Below are 9,700 nucleotides of genomic sequence, written 5' to 3'. Positions count from 1 at the left end.
CGTGCATCTAATCTGGTTTGGTTTGTGTTCTAATCAATATATTTACATTAAATATGTTGATACGAGCTTGCTGTTAGCTTATTTGTTTGGACTGTTCCGTTATTTCCACCGTGGAATTCTAATTTAACTTTTATTCGAAATATTTTTAGACGGACTTAACAATCGTTTGTAGAGCTTCTATATATACTTATCCTCGTATCAGGCAAAAATACTACGTTTCCTCGTTACATGGCTAAATGTAGCTATAAGGATAACTTTTGCATGCTGTGTAAACATTACTAGGATGGTTTCGAAACTGCTAAGGGCGATCTTACAGTAAAGGATTGAATATTGTAATGCAGTTTGGTTCAATTTAACTGCTTTTTTTTTTTTTTTTTTTTTTTTTTTTTTTTTTTTTTTTTTTTTTTTTTTTTTTTTTTTTTTTTTTTTTTTAGAAAGGCAGAACTGTTCTGTATGTCGGCTGCAAACAGTGTGGGTTTAATGTGGAAATGGCATGTCATGGTACTAGTAGTAGGCTATAAGATCTTGCTTTATTCGAATGGCGCACACAAGTCTGATTTCCTCAGGTGAATCTCATATCATCTCAAAATGCCCCTTCTTTCATTCAAATGCGTCTTTCTAAATAACTGTTCTTTCCGTAAGAATTCCAACCCCCCTTTCTAAAACAGAAATTATAAGTTTTTCTCTTTTTTTTTCACACGATGATCCTCAGCATCCTTCAGGAACGCACAGACTACCTTCCTCCCTTCTCGCACACATCCAACCATGCTATCCAAAAGGTGAACGTTTACAAAACTACTTCAAACTTTGGAGGGGTGGAACGTGCATGGTCATTTTTGATACTACATATGGAATGTTCTAATCCTAAGATTTTTTTTACCCGTTTTGTGATCGATAACTGGGACAATTTGTGTTGGTTTAGACTTGTAGGCATAACCGTGCATCTAATCTGGTTTGGTTTGTGTTCTAATCAATATATTTACATTAAATATGTTGATACGAGCTTGCTGTTAGCTTATTTGTTTGGACTGTTCCGTTATTTCCATTGTGGAATTCTAATTAGACCTTTATTCGAAATATTTTTAGACGGACTTAACAATCGTTTGTAGAGCTTCTATATATACTTATCCTCGTTTATGCAAAAATACTACGTTTCCTCGTTACATTGCTAAATGTAGCTATGAGGACAACTTATGCATGCTGTGTAAACATTACTAGTATGGTTTCGAAACTGCTAAGGGCGATCATACAGTAAATTTTTGATTCAGTTTAACTGCTTTTTTAGAAAGGCAGAAATGTTCTGTATATCGGCTGCTAACAGCGTGGGTTTATTAGGCTATAAGATCTTGCTTTATTCAGCCAGTTTACACGTTATAAGGGCGTTATTGCATGTGTACGTTTTAGTCCTTACATTTCCCCTTAATAAGGAAAACAATCAATGGTTGAGGTATGTATTAATATAAAGGTCTGTCGTATTTAAGTAAACAGGGTTCATTGTTGACCATTTGCTCTGCACGTAAATGTACTTTTTTAATGGAAAGCTTTACGATACTTGGTTACTAGAGAATTTATAAACGCAGAGGTAGACTCTCAAGTCTTCCTCCACATTATTATCACACGCATTAATGTTCATTCATCCACTGCACCGAATGATTTTTTTCATTTTCTGCACTTTTTCATTTTCTCAACACTTCCTAACCACACGAATGTATTATGTAAATTGCATCGAGTTCTGTCCGGGAAAGTGCATGTTTTAGAATAAGGTTTAGAATATATGTGCTTAGTTGATATCGGCAAAGGATTACATCACATCTCGTTTGATCTCCATTTTATTAGCATTTATAGAAATCGGCGTATCGTATGTATTTGTATCAACATATTAGTTTTTGGTTTCCTTAATCCTCATCACTATGCGCTTCCACACTTCCTTTCGATATATCTCTGCAACTATATGATTTCATCATCCCGATCATCATCATCATCATCATCATCATCATCATCATCATCATCATCATCATCATCATCATCATCATCATCATCATCATCATCATCATCATCATCGATATTGCAAGGACCAAAGTCTTGTCAAAACGTCAAGGAACATAATAACATATTGCTTCTGAAATGTTATAACTCAATGCTTTACATTTTGTTGAACGCAAACATTATGTAGCACGTATATATATATTAGTTATTCTATTTCCGAATGATATTGACTGTAATTAATTCCATGCAAATATTCTGTTTATATTTATACGTTTTCAGTGAAACAAAGGGTGTTTTACCTTTATTGTATGTGTACGAATGCGATGAATTTTCTGCCATGTACTGATCTTCATCTGTACTTCTTTTCTTTTCCCGCTTATCACCATTACATAATTCGTTTGGTTGTATATTTACATTTTTGACGAACGCTGAAAAATGAAAGTTAATAGTATCTGACCTTCGTATTAAGAAAGAGGAAAAAGAAAAATGAATTTGCGATTCTGTCCTTTGGAACAAAGGGTGATGAACGTGCCTTTGTATAACGGGATGGCATTAGAAGTCATTAATATCCACTGATGAAAGGATTTGTTTTAGACCATATCATGAGTATTATATTTTATTTGATGGGTTGGCAGCTGGTACACGTTTTATACATGTAAAAATACGTTTTACGTCCATAAATATTTACTGGTAAATCCATAATCTTCCCTTTTTCTTTTGACTTGAGATTTCGTTTTCTATGAGGAGAGATACGTTGTTTTGGAGGGTAACTTAAACTTGCGGGTATTATCTATTATCTAGTTTACATCACGTGCTAAGAAAGGATCTCAACAAAGTATCATAAAGATTGGGCTGTTCTAAACTACATTTATATACATTTCCGCAATTATAACCCTTTTTCTTTGTAGTAGAAGTAATGGAAAATTCTGATCTAAATCTTTTAAATGACTATAATATTTTGCGTATATGGAAAGGAGTGAGATTCTGATTCTGGTGAATGTATCGGCCTGTAGTGAGATGGTAATAAGTCATTATTGCCAGCCGATAAAAGTACAAATAACCTTTCGCTATTCCATCGAAGCTTCCGTTTACTGTGATTGTGTGGATTGACTTAAAAGTTACAGGTTTCATATTTCATGTAAGATAACGTATTATGATATAGATATTATACATCATGAGACCCAAATATCCCCGTTACCTAACCCGCCATTATTACTTTTTTTTTTTTTTTTTTTTTTGTCACTTGAAACCGAAAACGGGAAAGTTCTTTGGCTATGTGGAGAAATGGCATTTAATATATTGTATGCGGTTCTGATTTCGACTCTTGTTTTCCCGTGATGAATGGCAGTATAAGTCATCAATATCAGATGATGGAAGATAAACTAGTACATGTGAATTGCTGGGCGTTATAGTGTTGGTTAAGAAAATATAGAAGTTCCCCCTTTTATTTTGAATTTTGATTACGTTTTCTGTGTTTGATGAGTTAGTACGGGGTAACTATTATAGACTCGATAACAACTGTACCTCGTAAGTTTATCATAATATTGTAAAGTATGAAATTGGTGTTGTGATATGAACACACAAGGAAAACTTTTTTCGAATTGAGTTAAAGACTTAATGAACTAGTAATCGACATCCTGTATAAATCTTGTTTGATATTATGCATTTAACTAAGTCGACATGTGAATCAAGCCTACATGTATGAAATTAGAACATAAATACACAATAATGGTTTATGTGATGTCTGTGGAGTTAATGTGAACGAATATTCAATTCAATTAAGAGCTTTTAGGAATCAAAATGGGTATTTAGTACAGATACAGTGTTCATATGTGGTTATTTGAAAAATGGATGGCTACAGACATGAAATTCAAGGTCCAATAATCTACATACAAAAAGTTAATGAAAGAACATACCTTAAGACGAGTGAGCAATATATTTTGAATCTTTGCTATTTTCACTTTGCCTGCGCGTTGTAAGGAATCTGAATCACCGAAAAAAATCATAAATGAATAAATTCAGTTAGTGATTTTGCAGATATACCTGACTGCATGAAATATTATTTCCCCTGATATTAGTGCATTGCAAAAGGAAGGGGTGGATATAAGAGTAAATTCCATGGAATAACGATACCGAAGTCCATGCGATATCGTAAAATTAATTACAAAGTTATTTACAGCTAATATAGTCATAATTTATACCAAACCTTACTTAATGTGAACGAAAAAGATAAATATCTTCTAAATATGTTATAAATCGATCGATTGTAAAGTAGTTCACATGCGACCATTTTGTTAAAGAATGTATGTTTATAAATCAACTTTGCGCAAGGAATAAAAGCAAACATTGTGAAAATGTTTAGCTGAACACAATATCAATTAATATCAGTGAAATAGTTTACACATTGAAAATACAGGGGAAGGGAAGAGCGTTAGAGTATAAATAAGGGAAGGAAATGTATGAGAGGAGAGAAAAGAGAGGAGAGAGGAGGAAGAAAGGGAGGAGAGATGAGATATGAAAGATGAAAGAAGAAAAAAAGGAAAGGGGGGAAGAGGAGAGAGGATGGATGCGGAATTATTGAGGGAAAACAAGAGAGGAGAGAAGAGAAAGGGCAAGAAGGAAGAGAGGAGAGAAAGAGAGAGAATGAGAGAGAGGAGGGAGAGAGAGAGAGAATGAGAGAGAGGAGGGAGAGAGAGAGAGAATGAGAGAGAGGATGGAGAGAGAGAGAGAATGAGAGAGAGGAGGGAGAGAGAGAGAGAGAATGAGAGAGAGGAGGGAGAGAGAGAGAGAGAATGAGAGAGAGAGGGAGAGAGAGAGAGAGAATGAGAGAGAGGGAGAGAGAGAGAGAATAAGAGAGAGAGAGAATGAGAGAGAGAATGAGAGAGAGAGAGAGAGAAAGAGAGAGAAAGAGAGAGAAAGAGAGAGAAAGAGAGAGAAAGAGAGAGAAAGAGAGAGAAGAGAGAGAATGAGAGAGAGAGAGAGAGAGAGAGAGAGAGAGAGAGAGAGAGAGAGAGAGAGAGAGAGAGAGAGAGAGAGAGAGAGAGAGAGAGAGTGAGAGAGAGAATGAGAGAGAGAGAGAGAATGAGAGAGAGAGAGAATGAGAGAGAGAGAGAATGAGAGAGAGAATGAGAAAATGAGAGAGAGAGAGAGAATGAGAGAGAGAGAGAGGATGAGAGAGACAGAGAAAATGAGAGAGAGAGAGAGAGAAAGAGAGAGAGAGAGAGAGAGAGAGAGAGAGAGAGAGAGAGAGAGAGAGAGAGAGAGAGAGAGAGAGAGAGAGAGAGAGAGAGAGAGAGAATGAGAGAGAGAGAGAATGAGAGAGAGAGAGAGAGAATGAGAGAGAGAGAGAGAGAGAGAGAGAGAGAGAGAGAGAGAGAGAGAGAGAATGAGAGAGAGTGAGAGAGAGAGAATAAGAGAGAGAGAGAGAATAAGAGAGAGAGAGAATAAGAGAGAGAGAGAATAAGAGAGAGAGAATAAGAGAGAGAGAGAATAAGAGAGAGAGAGAATAAGAGAGAGAGAGAATAAGAGAGAGAGAGAATAAGAGAGAGAGAGAATAAGAGAGAGAGAGAATAAGAGAGAGAGAGAATAAGAGAGAGAGAGAGAGGATGAGAGAGAGAGAGGATGAGAGAGAGAGAGAGAGAGAGAGAGAGAGAGAGAGAGAGAGAGAGAGAGAGAGAGAGAGAGAGAGAGAGAGAGAGAGAGAGAGAGAGAGAATGAGAGAGAGAGAGAGAATGGAGGGAGAAAGAGAGAGAGAGAGAGAGAGAGAGAGAGAGAGAGAGAGAGAGAGAGAGAGAGAGAGAGAGAGAGAGAGAGAGAGAGAGGAGGGAGAGAGAGAGAGAGAGGAGGGAGAGAGAGAGAGAGGAGGGAGAGAGAGAGAGAGAGGAGGGAGAGAGAGAGAGAGAGGAGGGAGAGAGAGAGAGAGAGGAGGGAGAGAGAGAGAGAGAGAAGGAGAGAGAAGAGAGAGAGAGGAGAGAGAAGAGAGAGAGAGAAGGAGAGAGAAGAGAGAGAGAGAAGGAGAGAGAAGAGAGAGAGAGAAGGAGAGAGAAGAGAGAGAGAGAGAGAGAGAGAGAGAGAGAGAGAGAGAGAGAGAGAGAGAGAGAGAGAGAGAGAGAGAGAAAGAGAGAGAAAGAGAGAGAAAGAGAGAGAAAGAGAGAGAAAGAGAGAGAGAGAGAGGGGGGGAGAGAGAGAGAGAGAGGGGGAGAGAAAATAGCATGAAGGGCAATGAAATAGAAAGGCTTATCTTAATCTTCTGTGACGAATTTCATGAAATACTGTGATTTTTTTAGTATTGTAATATAAAACTCACAATTACATTTACTTCCGTAATACAAATATCCGTTATTTTTGCATAATATAAGAAGAAACTTTTATATGATATAAGAAAGAAATTTTGCATGATATAAGAAGGAACTCTTGTATGATAAGAAGGAACTTGAAAGCCTACATGAAAAAAGGCTTTAAACAGCTGAGACTCTTTCGTGCAGAACGCAAGAAATTCATCGGTGAAATGTGTTACAGATAAATAGTATGGAAAAATAAAAACAAAAACAAAAAATAGTGTGTATACTTAAAGTGCGTACGTGTGGATTGTGCAATTGTGGTCATAAATCTCAATTCGCTTATGGTGATACTGTTAAACATATAACTTCAAGATGTACAAGAGTTGGTTTCTGAAATCCTTCTTACATGACAAGCCCCTAATTCGGCAACTCGTTCAATATTCCTTCAACCTAAAACGGCTTAAAATGTAAACGAATGAAAGGGAAAGAAATTGAAAACATATTTTACCAAGCGGATTTTCTGGAAGGGACACGAGCGTACGCATAAAATCATGAACTCAAAAGGCCCTTCCCTCCTATCTCGACGCACAATTTCTCCCAGATTTCGAGGAGGAGAGTTGGGGGGGGAGGGAGAGGGGAGAGGGGAAGAAAGAAGAGGGCTCACAGGGGGTTGAGGAGGAGGGGGTGGGGGAACGATGAAGATGGGAGTGAGGAGAGGGGAGGGGAAGAAAGAAGAGGGGTCGCATGGGGAAGAGGGATGGGGAAGATGAGAGTGGAGAATGGGGGTAGAGGAGTAGGATGAAGGAAGGAGGTGGGGGAAGGATGTAAACAGGAGTGGAGAGAGAGAGAGAGAGAGAAGAGAGGGAAAAGGCAAGGGGCTAGAGGGAACAGGGAAGAGGGGACGCAGGAAGAGAGGGGAGAGACGTTGCAGGGGAAGAGGAAAGAAGAAAGAGGAGAGGGAGAAGAGGCGTTGCAGAGGAAGAGGGAAGGAGAAACAGAAGAGAGGGAAGAGGGAACAGGGATCGCACTATACAGTACTAAAGCCTGATACTGTTGCTATAACCATAGAGAGAGAGAGAGAAAGAGATCAGAGAAGAGTGCCATACAACAGCCTGAAAGTCTTTTAGATTATCATGAAATATCCGAGGTAAGAAAGAATGTTCAACTGTAATTATATAATTAATAAAGTCATAAGATACTATATATTTGATTTATAGAACAAAAGGGCTGTAAATATTGGAGATCAAACTAGAAATTAGAGATAAATAGTATGTCTTCTTCACAGCTGGAGGCTGGCACCTGGCACTGAACAACATCCAGATGTGTCTCTCTCATTATTATTAAGAATTGAAAACCCATTCAAAGCGTAAGTGTTCTTAACATTTATAATTGTATACTATTGAAATGATGTTTAGTCAAAATTTACTAGAATGTGCATACAATTACTCAGATCATGTATAATAACATAAATGCTATACGTAATTTGTTTGTTTGCAAGATATATTTTGTTCTTTTACGAAATACTTATTTAGATTTATAACCTTATATTGTTTATCATTCCTAAACTAGAATATTGTTTCTTTTCTAGGAATGGGTTTAATTTTTAGTTTATTATAATGTTTATTTTTTTGTTTATTGTTTAGTTTATTTTTTTTAGTTTATATTTTTAGTTTTTTTAATGGTTTTGCTGAAGATTGGGATTTATTGGTTCCTGGTGCTGTGCACAATAATAGGAAAGAAAATATCTCTTGGGAGCCCAGGAGATGGATGAAAAGAAAAGAAGACAGCTGAGAAGACCAACTAGTGACAAGTTGGAGTAGCTGAATATTTTGGTAAAAGTATGTTTATATTATTGTAAAAGTGTAATGATTTATGATTCCTAATGTTAACTAAAATTTGTAAGCTTATTAAGTGTTTTGATATTACCCTTTCTCTCAGTTACCTCTAAGGTTGAAATTAGATCATAATACCCTGTATGATTAATCTTCTTTTATGGTGTGTGTTCTAAAGGTAAATTTTGGAGAAACCACACCTAGGAAATAACAGATAGTGCCCATCTGGATAAAATATTTGAGTAGTTCTCAGAGGGGCGCAATATAGCACGGGGAGAGGGAGAGGGAGATGTGGAGTCGAGGGAAAGGAGACTGAGTTGAAGACTCAAAATTCCGCAGAGGTACTTCACATCCCTGAATAAAGTAGACGAAATAAAAAAATAAAAAATACGAGGACGCCTTCTCTCTCCTCCGCCGGGAAGCCGATCAAGATGCATTTGAAGTCCGTCATTAGTTGGATCAAATACGATTAAATACAGATTCCTGCGCCCTGTCTACACCCGGGCCTGCAATTTAACAAATGGAATTCAGTTTACTCTTGGGGGTTTTAGAGTTGTAGAGGAGATACTCGCCTGCCCTACGCGACATGCCATAAGGGCGATTTTCAGGAGACCCAGCGTACGGATGTGAATGTTACGGTGTCGTCGGGGTTGAGTGACAGGCCGACCTTATGAGCTGACGAATTATACGGATTTTTTTTTTTTTTTTTTTTTTTTTTTTTTTTTACTTTCCTCCGTTCATATTTTTTTTTTTTTTTGTCATGTTAAATGAAGGATTATTCCCAGATCGTTTAGAGGGAGAGGGAGAGGGAAAGGGAAAGGGAGAGGGAGAGGAAGAAGGAGAGGGAGAGGGAGAGGGAGAGGGAAAGGGAAAGGGAAAGGGAGAAGGAGAAGAAGGAAAATGAGAAGGTCAGGAACAGGTATAATGGGAGGGAGAAAGATAAGAAGAAGAAAAGAAGATGAAGTAAAAGGAGGAAGAGAGACAAGAAGGAGATGAAAATGGAAATATAAAGACATTAGAAGAAGGATAGGAAGAGGGAGAAAGAGAGAGAGAGACGGGAAAGGGAGAGGGAGAAGAGGTAGAGGAGGAAAACAGAAAGAGATAAAAAAAAGAGAGTTAGAGAGGTCGAAAAAATAAAGATCGAGTAAAAATATCTTAAAAAAAAAAAGCAAAGGAAATAGAAGCATAGGTAGAACAAGAAACGCTAATAAAAGAAGAACAAACAAAAGAGGAACCGGTAATTCTCAAAGAGCCCACCCTAGCATGTGCTTCGTTGGGCGTCCTTTGTCGCTCTCGCCGCGTAGCCGTTGGATTAGGAAAGACAGACCGCCTGATCTCCATATACCTCCTATCCACAAAACCGTTTTAGTCTCAAAGAGGATGAAGATAAGAGATAGAGAGAGAAGATAAAGATAGAGATAAAGAGAAGAGGACGGAGGGGATAATCACCTTTAAATTTCCTTCTGTGCCTAGGGGTTTGTGGTAACAGGATTTGGATGAGACCGTATTCATAGACTAACCGACCTGGACGCAGTGTTGCCAGATCGTGAATGGCTGCGTCTCGTGGGGGTTGAGGCGAGATTTACCCCGCGAGTGTGTGGA

At 37.8% G+C, this 9,700-nt stretch overlaps 1 long non-coding RNA gene across 1 annotated transcript in view; it reads left to right on the top strand.

The window, feature by feature from the left end:
* The first annotated feature begins 400 nt into the window (after nt 1–400).
* Nucleotides 401–9,700, top strand: part of LOC125030572 — a 24,958-nt gene continuing 15,658 nt past the window's right edge. The window contains exon 1 of the long non-coding RNA XR_007115408.1: nt 401–779. This is a non-coding gene — a long non-coding RNA (uncharacterized LOC125030572). The remainder of the gene's footprint in view (nt 780–9,700) is intronic.

This window comes from Penaeus chinensis, chromosome 2 (assembly GCF_019202785.1).
Source record: "Penaeus chinensis breed Huanghai No. 1 chromosome 2, ASM1920278v2, whole genome shotgun sequence".
Classification (NCBI taxonomy): Eukaryota; Metazoa; Arthropoda; class Malacostraca; order Decapoda; family Penaeidae; genus Penaeus; species Penaeus chinensis.
The sequence above is the reverse complement of the archived record's forward strand: the minus strand, read 5'-3'. Positions and strand labels throughout refer to the sequence as shown.